This window comes from Chenopodium album, chromosome 2, assembly GCF_948465745.1.
Source record: "Chenopodium album chromosome 2, dcCheAlbu1.1, whole genome shotgun sequence".
Lineage (NCBI taxonomy): Eukaryota > Viridiplantae > Streptophyta > Magnoliopsida > Caryophyllales > Amaranthaceae > Chenopodium > Chenopodium album.
In genome coordinates, this window is record NC_137835.1 from 29,771,329 (window position 1) to 29,788,598 (window position 17,270).

Genomic DNA, 17,270 nt, shown 5'->3' on the forward strand with positions numbered 1-17,270 from the left:
ATGCTAAGCTAACATCAAAACATGTAGCTTAATTCATTGAGAAAAATATCATATACCGCTATGGGATACATTATGAGATGATCAGTGATAATGGAACGCATTTCCAAGCCGAGAGCGCAGAAATATTAAAGAAATATCATATCAAGCATCACAGATCATCACCCTACAGGCCACAAACAAATGGTGCGGATGAATCGGCCAACAAGTAATGTAAAAACTATCATTGAAAAGATGACGGAAAATTACAAAGATTGGCCAAGTAAACTACATTTCGCCCTTTGGGGTTATCGAACCTCTGTTCGTACGTCAACGGGGGCTACCCCTTTCTCTTTGGTTTATGAAGTTGAAGCTGTACAACCAATAGACCTTGAAATCCCTTCTCTCTTAATCGCGTTGGAAAGCTAACTAGATGAAGTCAACTGGATTAGAGCAAGATATGATGAACTAGTCTAATTACTTGACGAAAAACGCTTGGTAGCTTTGCATCATGTCCAAACCTACCAACAGCGTATATGGAACGACATTTCAATAAATAAGTCAAGACAAGGAACATCAAGGAAGGTAAATTGGTGCTTAAGGCACTTCGCAAAAATGTTTTAGATCCAAGGGGAAAATTTAGACCAAACTGGTCAGGTCCATACATTGTTAAATCCATTTGTCTGGCGGAGCGGCACAATTGGTAGACATGGATGGCAACGGTTTTAACAATTTAACCAACTTGGATTAACTCAAAAAATTTTATGCCTAGTTGCATGGGTTCATGACCCGATAGAGCTACGTTTGGCCAAATTCCTTTTTTAAGGATACGTAGGCAACCCCTCAAGGGGGCCCCGCCACTTTAAAAAATAAGATCCTTCCCCCGTCGACCAAGTATAACACACAAGACAACAAAATGGAGCTAAAATTAAGAAAATCCTACAGTAACAGCTATCGCGCCACGTCAGCATCCACCGCGCCACGGCAGCAGCCACCGCGGCACGGCTCAATACACCATGGCACGGTAAAAAAAAGGTCGCGCCCCACCAGATTCCACCGTGACACGGTGGATTTCCAGTTACAAAATAAACCAGACAATCCCTACGTCGGGGTATTTTCCAGCATGACGCGGCATATTTTTCCGTGGCACGGCAGACCCTGGACTTTGCATTTTATTGTTTTACGAATATTTTATTTGACGATTGTTATTATTCTTCCATTGCGTCCGACTTCTTGACTCAGATAACAATTAAAAAAACAAAAGAAAAAAAAGAAGTCATTGCAGCTTTTATTTAAGGCTAAAATAAATATGCTATTATTATAGAAATAAATGTGACTACAATTATTGGCATCATGCGCCTTATTTAATAATTAAAAATTTAAATAATATAAGCTAAGTAATATAGATCTAATCCTTCTTCACTTTAGGAACCTCCTTCTCTTTTTCAACTAGGTCGGCCTTCATCATTAATGTGTCTTTTGTAGCCCGAACCGTCACACCTCTAGTTGAACTTTCACCCCTTTCTTCTTTCTTAGAATTCTTAGGTTGCTTCTCTCTATAAACCATCTTTTCCTTACCCTTTCCTTTCACATAATTCTTCTTTTTAGGCATTATAGGAGTCTTAAACTCAATTCCTTGTGTTCTCGAACCTAGAAGATCTTTCCGAGGCGCCTTCTTACTTCCAAGACGTCCCTTCACATCAAAGTTGCGTGATCCGACTCGATCCCTTCTACTTCTAGGATTCAACCATGCCTTGTATGCACTATATAAGGGAGGAGGAGCTTGGTTACTCGCAGAAATGGTACACAAAGGCCTTCCAATCTAATAAGTCATGTACTTGTGAACATTACTTTCATGCAACGATACTTCACGAGGACTTTCGTTTAAGCGTGGAACTACTTGTTCAAGTCCATATTGTCGCATCAATCGGGAAGGACAATCAAAAGTCAACTTTGAAATACTAGGAACGCAACAATACGGAGTATCATTCGTGCCAACCATCCTAGTAAGCCTCCACCAAGGCACCACCCACCGAATGGAAAATTCTCTCTGTGCAAAGAAGACCTTCCAATCATCATACGACATGTTTGCAGAGTAATTCTTCTTCCTACGGACTAGATCGTTGGGACCTTATTTTTCAATATCTTTTGGGGCTTCAAAGAGTTCTAAACGTTCCATCAACCAAATCTGCATAAAAAAAAAAAAAGAAAAATGTAGAAAAGCACCGCGACACGGCATAATGCACCGTGTCACGGCAACCATATACTGTGACACGGTGCCTTCTATGTGTCACGATGGCTAATCAGGGCGCGTTTTTACCTGTAACGGTACTAAGGAGCCCTTCCAGATGGCTTTCCGATCAGCTTTTGCTTCGTCAAGGCCACGCAAAGTTTCTCCAAGGCAAGTAGGCATAGGAGATCTTCCAGATTCAACATGTTCAAGCACAGACGTTAAACAAGCATGTCCTACCCTACCGTTTGCAAATAAAATCTTGCCAAACATGCAAAAAATATAAGCCCTTCTACGGTATACATGATAAGACTCAGAGACAAGACGATTGAAATACAAATTTCCAAGATTTTCTAGATCTACTTCATTACCACACACAATTTTATTTAAATCTAGATCTGTCAGATTCAGATGACGTTCAAAATCTTGGTAATAATACTTATGTAGGGTAGGCATTGCAATGAGATTTCTAGCAGGAAAATCTTGGTAATAATACTTATGGCACCGAATTCCTCTGGCAGGGGACATATTTCATCATAATCAAATTTGAAACAATGAGTTTCTAGACTCCAATAATCTAAAGCTGACCTAAGAAAATCATGTTCAATTGCTACATGCCTTAAGGCTAATAAGCCTCTGACATGAAACAATTCCAACTCTCTTTTGTCTGCATTGGTCAAAGAATAGGACCAGTCACTCAATGTATTATCAAAATTCTGAGACATTATTGAAATATGAAATTCTAATTATTTTGTGTTTCGTAATTATGCATATCACGAATAAACTGGTCCTATTTTATAGCCAAAACGCTCGGAATCACTCAAAATCAACCTTTCTAAACACGCAAACTACATCGCTGCAGAATACGCGCACCGTGACACGGGAAATCCCACCGTGTCACGGGAATTTTTACCACGACACGACATGTTTTCCCATGACACGGTTTATACTGCCGTGTCGCGGTGCCCACGCATTTTCATATATTTATCCTTTACCTATTTTTATCAGGTTTTTTATATTGTTTTTCCTTCACCGTTTATCTTCTAATCTTGTTTTTTGAGAGTTTCATGCCTAATAAGATTCTCCATTTATTTTATATTTTATTTATTTTATTTTATCTTTATATTTATTTTATTTTTATTTTTATTTTTCTTATTATTTTGGGGAAGTTGTAAAACTTGTCCCATTTTCATTTTTATTTCTTTTTCTTTTGGGGAAATTGAAAATTTTGTCCCATTTTTATTTTTATTTGGGGAAGTTGTAAAACTTGTCCCATTTTCATTTTTATTTCTTTTTCTTTATGGGGAAATTGCAAAATTTGTCCCATTTTTCATTTTCTTTTTCTTTTAAGGGAAGGTCGGTACCCTCCACTTACGATTTTTTTTTTTTGCGTCATTAATAAATACACATTCACACACAATGAGTCTCAAGCACACACTAATAAATGCATAAAGTGTAAATAAAATATACAAAGTGAGTCATGATGCATAAATAGTGTCAAGTGTCATCAATCAAAGTATATAATAAAAACGCTCGGTCAAATATCCAGAACTAGAAGAGTTAGGATCAATGTCATCTCGAGCCTGCAAATACGGGAATGACGGACTAAAGAGTCCTTCCATCATCTAAGTACGAGGAGTAGTATCCCTACTAGTCCCTATAGCTCCAGTAGAATACAAACACAAAGCAGGACCTGTCCAGCTGGCAAACGGCGTAGGCTGACTCCAAGAGGTAGGAAGCGTCGGCGGAGGCATCGTCCCGGACAATGTAACTTAAAAATAATCACTGCACCGGTGGAGGCAGCGCCCCAGATAATGGAATTGAGTATAAACCATGGTCCACGGGATTAAGGTCGCTGCCACTCGCCCTGAAAGTGCTAGAATAGCTAGAAAGACTGAGGCTATTGCCACTAAGCCTCCTGAAACGGTTGAGAAGGCCGAGGCTGCCGCTGAGACTGAGAATGCTAACGAACCTCAAGAGATCGTCTGCGATGACTAGGCTCCCCCTCGTCCGAGTCTCTAAGCCTCGAGCGCGAGCAAGACCTCCGCCGCTCCTGAAAGACACAAAATAAAAGATGTCAATAGTGCATGATTAAACAAATGGTTAATATGGGAAAACAGGTGAATATACCTAGTGCAAGATAGAACAAATGGTAAATATGGGAAAACAGGTGAATATACCTCGAAAACATCCCCAGAACCGCCCTGACAACTCGCACTACGTCGAAGCTTGATGATGCAGTACTTCAAAGCGTCAACCATTTTCATAAATCCCATCACGTCCGAGTGCGTAGGCTGAGAATAAAGAAAAATCAGTAACAAGCGGTATTAAAAAGGATGAATAAACGTGTCAAAAAGCATATCAGCTCAAACACATCAGGCAAAGACTCATGTGCCTGTCTAAAACCCTATGGTGCGTCAGCAATATGATCCTCAGTAATACCGATCGGCCCCGGGTAACGGACAAATTGAGGTGGGACCTCAACCTTCCCCCTACGACGAGCAGCCGTCTAGAAACATGATCGAATAATCAGGTTATTCGACGGTTTAAATAGAGACTAGCGACAAAATTCTCAAAGGAAATCATACCTTGGGAAGACGGGGCGGAGGAGCCAAAGAAGGAAGAAATTCTTGTGAATAATCACCTTCCATACGCACAAGCTCCTACTAAGGAAATGTGTATCGCTCCCTCCTGTTCATCAACGCCCCAAGCAAACGTGAGTCCAGCATCAACTTTGGTGGAGGCAAAGGCACCACAAAGCGGTCAGCGCTGTACTGGCGAACAACGTGCTCCCCAAGATACCAAGCAAAGCGTGCAGTACCAACGAAAACAGTATGGCACGCCGAAAGCTCCAAGGCCTTGGGAAGATCAGTCATACTAACCCGAGGCCGATACTGGATCTCAACAACAACCTAAAAACCATATAAAGTTGCAATGAATGCCAAAAAATAGCATCAAGGTAGAGAATAACATGCTGCAAGATCAATTCTTACACCAACAGAAGAGGTGCCTTGGCGCAACATCCCGCGCAGCGCAGATACAGATTCAACTCGTGACTCGCCTCGGTCAAGCCAACTGGCTCAAACAGGGAAATCATGGGCCGCTCCGCAACGCCGTTGAGGGGCCCATCCTGGAAAGTACACATAGAACCACAACTGCAATGAAAATTAATCGCTAAGCACATGAGTTAAATTTGTTAAAACAAGACAAGAAGAAGAAAAATTGTCACCTCAACGACTCTCCATAAATCGTAGCAGCAACAGGGGCCTGGTCATTCAGCTGCCTGCAGCCATGACGCAGCGACGAGAGTAAATCAGCATATCCTATGCTAGCACAACTATAGGATCCTATCTAGCCGATCCTGACCAGAGAAGGAATGTAGCAAACGAGCGCACGTGAACTCCTATCATGAGAAAGAGTCCTAGAAATGAGAATCAAGATAAAGATCCGCACTCGCTGCTCAGGTTTCGTCTCAGCCATGTTAAAACCATGGGCAAGAACAGAAGCCAATTCTAATCGCCTGCTCTTAGGACCACTTCGAGGCACCCACTGAGTCCTGATATGCTGAACGATCGGACCTAACAAATCTGCTACCTCATCTGCCCCTCAAGTGAGGTCAGGAATCTACTGTACGGCCCGCTTGGTGAAGCGTAAGCCGCTGATCATGCTAAAATCCAGAGGGGTCACTGTCATCTTCCCGTAAGCAAAGTGAAAAGTGTTAGTAGTATCCCAAAAATACTCAACAACGCACGAACAACTGTCGAACCACAACCCCGAGGGCTGCAAAATCCTATGACCGCTGAATAGAAATCTCCTAAACCAGCAAACTCCTACAAGGAGTTAGTGATAGGATCCCTCGTGATAATCCTGTATAGCTGGGGAATCGAATCTCCAGATCCTGAACCATGATGGCAAAGCGTGCCATCGACTACACCGGTAAGTGGACGGTGAGAAATGTGGTTCTCATGACAGAAAACCAACTCGTACAAAAAAAGAACTAGAGAACTGTTATAATAGGCTTTATAGATCGTCTTAGGGGCATTATTCTGCTAAGCGATGTATAAAGTATAGAGAACGGATTGTTTAGGCGTTTTATATAATCACATATAGAGAACGGTTGTTAGTCACAACCGTTCTCTTTTCCCTTCTTAAATTCATACCCTAAGGAAGGAATAAAGAACGGTTTAGGCCACTTAACCGTTCTATATTGCATTACAAAAGAGAACGGTTAAGTTAGATAATAGTTCTCTAATGTTTTTTTTTTAAATATCCAGCCATATGTATTTTGAATTACCCCTGTACGTATTTTATATTGTATTATTTCTGTATTTTAATAATCTATATTATTTTTGTATTTCATTTTAGACCTGTATTTGTTGTATTCCTATTTTTTATCTTGTACATTTATCCTGTAAGAAAATTTTCACATTTCCTATGTAAAAATAAATCCATGATCCTGTATACGTGCAATATAAATTTTTGTATAACAAAATTAACAAAAATATTTCCAAATACGACAAAAGCCATCAAAATATACTTCATATATATAATTTAAAACATCTAACCACAATTAAATTCTACCATCCATACAAAATTTGTTCTGTACAAATAAATACCTGAGTTTAATATCAAAACACCTTTCTAGTTAATGTTGATTTTAAAAAAATAATTCTTAGATATACCAATACCATATTGATCTACAATTCACATAGGGATGACAACTTAGACAACAAATCTCTCTTTGGCTCGGATTTTGCTAACAATCTTCAAGGCCAACTTCATTGGTATCAAATGATCAGAACCTGCCAGTACAAAGTCATTAAGCAAACTAGCTATCGAATCCAACAGGAACATTCACATTTTCTAAACAACCTCAACAGCAAGATTATAAGAAAGGGAAACAAAAATTTTCAAACCGGCATTTTTGTAATTTGGCCAAGCATATGATGATCCAAGGAAATACTGTTTTTCTATATAAATGAAATGTTGAGCAGATCTGATTGCTTCAATGTATGCTTTTTGGATGCTCTTGTCTATCACCAAATTCTTCGCACAAACCAGGTTCTGCAATGAATACAGGTACATTGAGTCCAAATTGGCTTCATTATCGAAAATACATAACTAACAGTATAGTTAGTGCAAAAGCAAAACATCGTGTCAAAGAACCTAAGACTCGGCCTCCTGAACATCCTCTGGAAATCCTTGTACAAAACCTAAATTTATAGACCAGAAAACCTGCATCAACACAGTTTTAGATAAGAGGTTAAAATTAGTAGTACTTCTAGGTACTATATCCATTCTTCTAAATTTTGGTTGAATTCAACTTATATGAAAGGAAAAGCTAGATAAAGAAAAGAGTATGAAAAAGATACATACAGAGTACTTTATAAATGGTTGTTATTCTGCAATGTCACCATGTCTTTCTTTGGATGACTTAGCAAAAGTGCCTGTTAACTGTTAAGAGATGGATAAGTTGACGTTATAGTTTCAAAAGTAGGATGCAGATATAATCAACAAATATTACCAGTGTCAGGGAAGGAGGGGCACTAACGTATCAAGTTCAACTCTTCACAATCAACCAACAAGAAATTTTCCTTTAATCAACTCTGCCACCTTACTATTATTATAAATTCACTTCCATAAGATTTTGATTTCCTGCTCTTCTCTCTTCACAATCAGCTACCCAAAATCCACAAACACCATTACTACTCTTATACATCACTAGAATTAGATTAAATCATAACTGGATTTCAATCACAGCATCTCATAACCAACCCTTTTATGAAAGAAAAGAAAAGCAAATCAATTTTTCTAAAATAATTTGCAACTTAGAGTTTTTTTTTTGTTTTTTTTTTTTGGACAAAAAATCTGAGCATAATATTACTCCAGGCTAGTTAAATCTAGCAGCACGGTATTACAAGCATAATGTGGCACTTCTTCTAAGTTCTAATTATACTCTCATCTCACCAAACTCAATGCTGCCTCTAGCTAATAAATGAGCGGCACAATTGCCATCTCTACCAACCTGTGAAATAGAAATACTAGAGAAAGAGCTAGCCAAGAGAAGAATATCACTAACAATAACACCAAAGGCTGAAGTTTCACATTTCCCATGCTGTAAATACTGGTACAACTTGCTGTAGTCAGTTTCCAGTACTAAATCACGCAGTCATGCATCCAAAGCAATGGTCAGGCAATGTCTTGCTGCAAGAGCTTCATCAATATCCACCTCAAAACACCCATGCTGTAAACAACAAGTTGCTGCCATAACATCACCAAGGTGATCTCTCATGATCCCACCCAAGCCTATCATGTTGTCACCAAACACAGCAACATCTGAGTTAATCTTATAGTACCCAACAGCAGAAGGAGACCGCTTCTTGTTAACACTTTGCCTCTCACACATCTCATAAGGAATTTTTTCATTAGCTTTCTCGTACTCACCCACCATATTCATTGCCTTGCAAATCACCTTCTCTAAAGTCATGATTTTTTTTCTCAAAATAGTGAGTCTTTCTTTTCAACCAGATTTCCCACACTAAGCAACAAAAAATATCCCACCAATTTTTATCCTTATAATAGTGCTCCAACTTGCTGCACCACACCAGAAAAGAGGAGTCTTCACACTTGCTAGTATCAAGATGAAGAGGAGAAAGGTACCAAATGACCTTAGCTTCAAAGCAAGTGAAAAGGGAGTGTATGATTGTTTCAGCAGCCACACCACAGCACGAGCAACCATCATTCTCACAAATATTTCTTTTTTTCAGAATGCTTCTAACAGGGATGTTATTCTGAAGAGCTCTCCAGCCAAAGTGCTTGATTTTTAGAGGTATATTTGCATTCCAAAGCTTTCCCCAAATAGTGATCCAACTCGCATCAGAGATAGAAGCACGATAAGTTTGATTAGCCTGCAATTGCACATAGTAGGCCCTTTGGACAAAAAAATTCCCCCTTTTTTTAGTGTACCCACATCCACTTACCCATATCATAGAGGCAAACAACAGGGATATTCATTATAGCTTCAGCTTCCTTGGGGGAAATAGAATTAATTAGATCATGCACCACTTTAGGGGAGTCCTCACTATGAGTTTCATTCTGAAAAGTGCGGAAACCGGGAAGGGAAGGCACCCAAGGATCGTGCCAAATATCAATGCTACAACCCTTCCCAATAGACTTCACCGCCCCTTTTTTCAGCGGGTCTCGAGCAGATAATATAGACCTCCAAGTATAACTCGCATTAGAACCCACCATAGCATACATAAATTCAGAATTTTGGAAGTACGTATTTTTCAGAGTTTTAACCATTAGTGAGGGAGTGTTGTTTAGGATCCTCCAAGCTTGCTTAGCGAGTAGAGCTTTATTAAAAGCCTTCATGTCCCTCATTCCCAATATTTTGAAATTAATAGAACATAATAATTTAGTGGTAATCAATTTCCCCTACACCTCTTTCTTTATCTAATAAGGTTCTATATTTGACCTAGGTAAGAATAATTTGGCGAAAATAATTTTGATTAATACTGAAATTTCTTGTAATTCGAATAAATTAAGTGTAATTTGATTGAAAAAACTGCAATTCTATTGAATTATTTGCTTTTATAAGAATTGATTGAATTATTTCCCAAAAACTAAAATTGTGAATTTTTTTTAATCCACTAAAAATTCGATCGAAATTACTGTAATGGATGAAAAATATGAATTCACTACAGCTGAATTGAAAAATTCGGTTGATTAATACAATTAGATTGACAAATTCATCCAAATCAAGAAAAATTTGAATGAATTACTTGGAAAGTGCAGTGGTGGTGTAGCGGAGCGGTGCGGTGCGGTGAAGTAGACGTTAAATAGTTTGGCGGTGGGACGACGGTGGGGCGGTGGGACGACGGTGGGGCGGTGGAACGACAGTGGGGAGATGGAACGACGGTGGGGCGGTAGGGCGACGAAGCAGTTATTGGTGAATTGAGCAACAAGAGGTTTCACTTTTCATCGTTTTTTTGAAGCAGTAAGCAGTTGATAGTTTGATACTCTAGTGAATAGTGATAGTGCAATATAAAAGCGTTTCAATTATGTTAAGCAGCCTTTGAATAATTAGGGTAATTATAAATATCCCAATGGTCCACATAAATATCCCTCCAATTTTTTGTTTTTAAATGTAGAATAAAAAAGAAATATAAAACGTTTGTCAAGATGACCGTTCTGTATCATCTAAAATGAATAATTATTTGTTTTTTATTATTTGAGTAAAAAAAATAGAGAATGATTAACTATTCTAACCGTTCTATATTTAATAACTCATAAAACGCCTCTTGCACAAATGCGTTCTATATTCTTCTGGAGAACGCCTATCTTTGATAACCGTTTTATATTTTGTGATGTGTAATCTAATTTTTGTGGTAGTGTGGAATCCACCTACCCCTACCCGTAGAAGGAAGAGGTTCAGTCTCTAAGACATCATCATCCATGCCTTCGGGAATTGTGGGAGTGTCCTCTGGAAAAGCCTGACGCCGGCCACGAGTAGAAAGATCGCGATCTCGTTGTCTAGGCATGCTATTACATTAAAAAAAATCTAAATAATTAGAATCATTTCCTAAGTTATTTAGTTATTTATTCGAAAGCGGCTTAACAACTATCTCAAGTTGCATTTTCTATTATATGCAAAATTTTTACCTTAAGGCTAAAAATTAGCAAAATAATGGAATTATTTCTAGTACTTAGTTTCTCTATGACGAACTAATACTACAGTTCTTTTAATTGCATAATACTATGTTCTCCATGGCGACATAGTACATACACAAAAACAAAGCATGTTTCGAAATTGCACAAAAACAATAGATTGACACATCATGGCATATTTTACAAGATCTACAACCAGTATATCACCATTTCAAGTGCTAAGAAATGACATGGACAACCAGAACACCATTTCACACAAGTAGTACCAAAAATGGGTGATTTGCTCAATTCTTCACCAAATCACACAAACTTGATCTCAAATTTCTCACAAACAAACATACATTCATATACAAACTAATTCATGGAAAGAATTTTGACATAGAAGCTCAAAATCGAAAACCCCTAATTTGCTTTTTTTTTTTTTGGGTTTCAAGCAAAGATGGCATTTTACAAAAAATTTGAGACAAAAAGCAAAGAAAACTTACATGGATCCTTGTACGAATTCGAAAATGAGGACAATAGAAAAAATTTGGAGTGAATTTGGTGGAGAATTGAGCTCTAAGCTCAAAGAACTACAACAAGCAGTAGTCTTAACACCGCGGCTCAGCAACCAGCCACCTTGACACGGTAGCAGGTGTGTGTCACAGTGCAATCCCACTCAAAACGGTGGAGAAAAAAGGCAGTAGCAGTTGCGGTGAGCACTCGAACAGCAGCAACGGCGAAACCAACACAAAAAGGCGAAAAACAAACGTTGCGACGTGGTCACAGACGCCGCGACACGGTGAAGTCTGACGTGCACCGGTGCTGAACTCTATGGCACGGTGACCGTCGAAATAAAAAATGAAAAAAAAGGAGAAGAGAGAACAGAAGAAGATTAAGAGAATGAAAATGGCGAAGCAAAATTAACAAAATGGGAAAGCAGCAGCTCGAATTTAAAGCTAAAAACGTAGTCGTTACGCGGCTCCGTTCCCGTTCCTCTTGTCCCGTTACCGTGTAACAGCTTTTCTTCGCGTGGCACGACGTTTTTATCGTGGCGCGTTGAATATTTCAGCAAGAAAAATATCCCGTGTCACGGGATTTCCCACCGTTAGATGGGATCTGACACCGTGTCGCGGGAATTTTCCATGTGATGCGGTGCTTACTTGTGTGTCCTGCACGCTCTTTAAACCTCTTGGCGAATATTTTGGCATCTCTGACTAAATTGGAATGACTTTCCGCAACTTTTGGACATTTATTTTTTCACCGGAATTGTGCGGAAAATTTTAATTGGTATTTAAAGGGACCCAAAATTACCTGTGTACCCCTAACAAGCGTCAGGATCACATTTTCGACATTTTTAACACCTTATATGGTCGGATAGTCGACTTGAAGGTAAGTCATCTACGGCCCACGTTCGGGGACAATCAAACCATTATTTTTTCATGGAGCAAGATTCTCGATGCACAGAGACTTGTTGATTTCATTCGACAAGTTTTTTCTTCAAGCATGGAAAATTGTCGGTTGTTGTCACCTCTCAAAGTAAAGAAATCAGCGATTATATCAGTTGTCGGTTTTCCTCAAGCATGGAAAACATTATCGGTGGATTTTTCTTCAGGTATAGAAAACCGCCAAGTCGGCTTTCCTCAAGCATGGAAAGCATTATCGGTGGATTTTTCTTCAAGTATAGAAAACCGCCAAGTCGGCATTCCTCAATCATGGAAAGCATTATAGGTGGATTTCTTCTTGTGTAGAAAAATAGCAAAATTATTCTGTCGACTTTCCTCAAGCATGGAAAGTATTATTCGGTAGATTTCGTCAAGCATAGAAAAACGCCAAAATCATATAACGACTTTCTTCAGGCATGGAAAGTATCATTCGGTAGGCTTCTTAAGGCTTAGAAAGCTACCAAATTCATCAGTCAACTCTCCTCAGGCATGGAAAGTGTTTCAGCGAAACATCATCTGGTGGATTCCTTCAAGCATAGGAAGCTATCAAACTCATTTGTCATCGATTCACAGGTGTCAGATACATATTCTATCCCTTTACTCTTTTATCTGTGAAACTAACATTATTCTGCAGGTATCGGCTTATACAGAGTGATTAAGCGCAAAACGTCTTAAATTATTCTCTGTCCCTATCGACTACTTTGACTATCGTTTTCAAAACTGTTATTTCTACAAACTCAGTCAAAGTGGGGGCTTCTGTTGACACCTAAAAATGTCTCCCCAAAACCAAACCCGATGATGAACAATCTTTCACCGCCATTATTGGTCGGGTTCAGTATTTAATCCCGAGAGTGCTTAAAAAATAGTATTTAATTAAATTCAGTTTTTAATAGTCCATGAATCAGTCTTGATGTTTAGTCAAAAAATATTTTATTTTTAATTTTGGCCCAAACCTTTATATTTTATTTATTATTTTGGCCCAATTAATAAATAATAAATCAAAAATGGCCCGAAATTATCAATCGGCACTTTAAAAGGCTGAATGAAATTAGGGCAAAAATGTATTTAGACGGAAAAATAAACGCAGAATCTGCCGCGTCACGGCAAAATGCACCGCGTCACAGGGCTCAATGCCGCGCCATGGTGTGATTTCCCGTGACACGGTTCCAGTGCTGTGACACTAGATACTCTCGTGTTTTTTTCGCGTAATCCTTTCACCCGTATTACCTCTCGTAGTTCAAATTTTTCCCGTGTCTCACAAAAATATCCCGCCTCACACAATGGACCACCGTGTCACGGCAATTTTTGCCGTGTTGCGGCATATTTTCCCATGTCGCGACAGTCTTTTTAGGGTTTTTATCCATTTTAGGGTTCCGTGTGTTCCCTTTACTCATTTTCCCTATACATACCCCCTTATTTATGATGTACGGGGCATCAATTAGCTCTCTTTTTCTCTCTTCTATGCTCTAGCCTAAACACTAGCCTACCCTTCTTCTATAATAATTCCTTCCTTAAGCAACTCCAAGGAGTCCGTACTTTACTCGAGGTTCTGTCCTTAAACCAAGGCGTGAAAGGTAGAATTGTTTGAGGGTTTGACCCCAAATCAACTCTATTTAATTTAAATTGAATTTAATTATTGTTTTATTAATTTTCCTTACAATTACTAACTCATTTATTATTTTATAGTTGCAAGCAAACAAAATCAAAGTAAGAATCATGTTCCTTTTATTTCTATTATTTTTCTAATAATTTTATATTGTTGGATTTATTGTTAAATTGCTTCCAATATTAATGCTTATTTTATTATATTTATTGATCACCATATTTCATGTTCGAGGGAATATGTAATTGAAAATCACGCCTAATAAGATAACTTGGACAACCGGTTTTGGTTCCTTTTTAATCTTGTTGTTTAATAAAGTGATCACTAATATTTTAGAATTATATGTTGCATTAATATTCAACCAATTTAGCCTAATAATAGTTTGGAGCAAATTGAATCTTTTTTTGTATGCCTTTGAGATCCCAGGAATGCTTTTCACTATAAGAATTAAGTAGAGGCCAATACGGGCAAATGTGACTACATGACTCACTTCGTACCATCATCCCGGATCCTCCTTTCGTGGTTCCGAATTATACGGAGTTAGTAATCTCATGGATTATGAATGGGGTGTAACCTTCACGGGTCAATCGTTGTTGCCTTTCATTGTACGTCCCTTAATCGTGGTTGCCTTTTATGATCCGTAAACGGTTTACAAGTTCCTTAAAAACTTGTTGGCAGATCCCTATTTTCCTTGTCCCTAATTGTATACGTCAATTCCCACATCCTGTGTGTGTCAAGCATATTCACAACATGCTTTCACGTAGGCGTACTTCGAACGACACCTACACAGTCCAATTTTGTTTGGTCCATGATAAGGGTCCAATAATAGTTTAGTTGGATTGAGCTCAAAAATAGCTTTCCAACGATATATTATAAGCCCAATTCCGATGAATAATGAGGAATTTATGGATTAAATTAGATTTGGCCCAAAATGATTTTACATGTGGCCCAATTATCTAGAGGAGGGCCTATTAATTATTATTCCTAAAGTTATTAGGACTAATATTAATCTTCTAGAATTATCTTGAAGTTTCTTTTTAATTTTAATAAGATTAGGATTAATATTTATATTTTAAAGAGTTTTATTTTGAATAAAATATGTGATTTGTCACAAACATGATTTAAATCTGATCAACGTGGAATTAGCTGATTAATCGTATTAAGAAGAGGATTCCGCGTGGAAAGCGCGTTTTAATTCTGACTTAGCGCAAGACAACAAGGCATTCGCCTGGCGCTAACAGCTATCACCTGGTGGCGCTGACAGTTGTTGCCTGGCGCTAACTCTTGTTGTTGGCGACATGAGGTGTTTTATTCCGAATATGACTTGATTTGATTACGAACTATTTTTTCTATAAATAGGGGTTGTATCTCATGTTTTAATTCACTCACAATCATTATTCCCCATCATCTCTCTCTCTAAAAGCTATAAGCTTTCTCTCTCTCTATTCTTTTTCTAAACCTTCTCTTTCACAAAATTCCACATTCATTAGTTCTAGACACACCTAGCCAAGTTCGAAGTTGCCTTCGACCTAGACGTGAAAGGTTGATAATTTCTGAGGGTTTGTCCCAAATCTCTATTTCAATTATTTAATTTATTATTTTTCCTTGAAGTTACTAACGCGTGTATTTTACTATTAGAAAGAGATACGAGGAATCGAAGTAAGTGATTTAATTTACTTTATTATTCTTTGATATAGAAAGCATGCTTAGATTATTTTGTTGGTTCCTAGTATCTTGTTAGGATGTTTTATTGCTTCCTAGTATCATGTTTATGGTTAATTAATATTTCTCATATTATGTATGTTTATGAAGCTTCCTATTTTTTTCCTAATATCATGTTAGTATCATGTTAGGGATGAAGATTTGATCTTTAATGTTTAGTGACATGCTAGGATTTGTTATTAATCTTGTTAGTATCATGCCTAGGATCTTGCTAATAATATTATTATGCTTTATTGAGATTGAGAATATTATTAATATTATGATGATTGTTATTATTAAGGTACTTGATGTATTATTATTGTTATTTCTTGATCATGCCTTTTATGAATGTTTAAAAGGAATTTGTACTTGTAATCACACTTATAAAGATAATTAATAATCTGGTTTAGGTTAATATGATTATAATTCAAGTGATCGCCAATAATATATTTGTTTATGCATTAATATTAGACCAACATTGATTAAACAGGTTTAGGATTAACCTATTAATTGCATGTTAGTAAGAAAACGCACATTAATACGAGAAGAATAAAGTAGAGGTCTATTTTTAGGTTGGATTTGTACGTTTATCCCCGAACTTCCAGTCATGGTTCCAGACCTATTGGAGTTAACGTTCTCATGGATCGTTAAGGGGTGTAACCTTCACCCTGTGAATGGTTTACAAGTTCTTAAAACTTGTTGGCGACTCTTTTACTTTAGCTTCCTTCCCTTTGGATGCCACCATGCTTAAGTGTATTATCACCGTGTGGCTCAAGTGTGGGATGCTTGAATAATTCCCTGCAGTTTTTAGCGACTCCGCTGGTGAGGATCTCTATTTTAATTCCTAAAATTTATTTTGGCAATAATTTAGAATGAGTGGATGAGACTCGAAAAGTTATAAGTATTTCATGTGCGTAATTTTGATTAACATTATTGGAATAAGCATAAAAAGGTTCGCATTGGAAAGATCACCCGTATTGTGTAAAAAACATAGGATTTTTACACGTAGGAAATTATGGAAATATCTTTCACAACTAAAGTTGAAATAACGCTATGAAAAAACTGGAAAAATTCAAGAATAGAAAGTTGCCGAGGCATGTAGGAATTAGCGCTGAGAAAATAGTGTCATCAACGAGCGAAGGCTCTATCGCCTGGTGACAGTGGCTTCGTCTGGCAACAGAAACTATTTTCTCGCGCTAAATTCTTCCAATACCGAGCCAGAAATCTACCTTCTTGTTTCGACCAGTTTTCTAATACTGTTTGCTCGGTTTTACTTCCGGATTGGGTTTTTCCCTTTTTTCTGAAACCCATATGTGTTCTACATATGGCCATAACCCTCTTGGAATTCACGCTCCATCTACCCAATCGAACGCTCCTGGCAAAGAAGGATACATCCGAGTTTGTTGAATTCACCAAACCATGGAAGCGAGTTTAACTCGCGAGGTCCCATCCACTAGCACCAACCCTTCGAAAGGTAAGGCTTCCGCGCGGTGCATCCAGACTCATAACCATGGACCATTTTTTACTAACCCATATCCTGAATTTTGGAGAATTAGAGCCATGGTTAGGTTGCAAACTCATAGCATCATATTGTGACTATTTTATTACTTGTGCATTATTTGTTTGTGCATAACCTATATGTGTAATACCCCGTATTTTTAATGTA

The 17,270-nt window shown here is 37.9% G+C and overlaps 1 long non-coding RNA gene across 1 annotated transcript; it reads right to left on the reverse strand.

The window, feature by feature from the left end:
- Positions 1 to 6,821: 6,821 nt before the first annotated feature.
- Positions 6,822 to 10,208, reverse strand: LOC145584921 (uncharacterized). The gene is made up of 3 exons (XR_014100450.1): positions 9,991 to 10,208; positions 7,583 to 7,885; positions 6,822 to 7,441 (listed from the first exon to the last, which is right to left on the reverse strand). It is a non-coding gene; the product is annotated as an uncharacterized LOC145584921 (long non-coding RNA).
- Between the last annotated feature and the right edge of the window lie 7,062 nt (positions 10,209 to 17,270).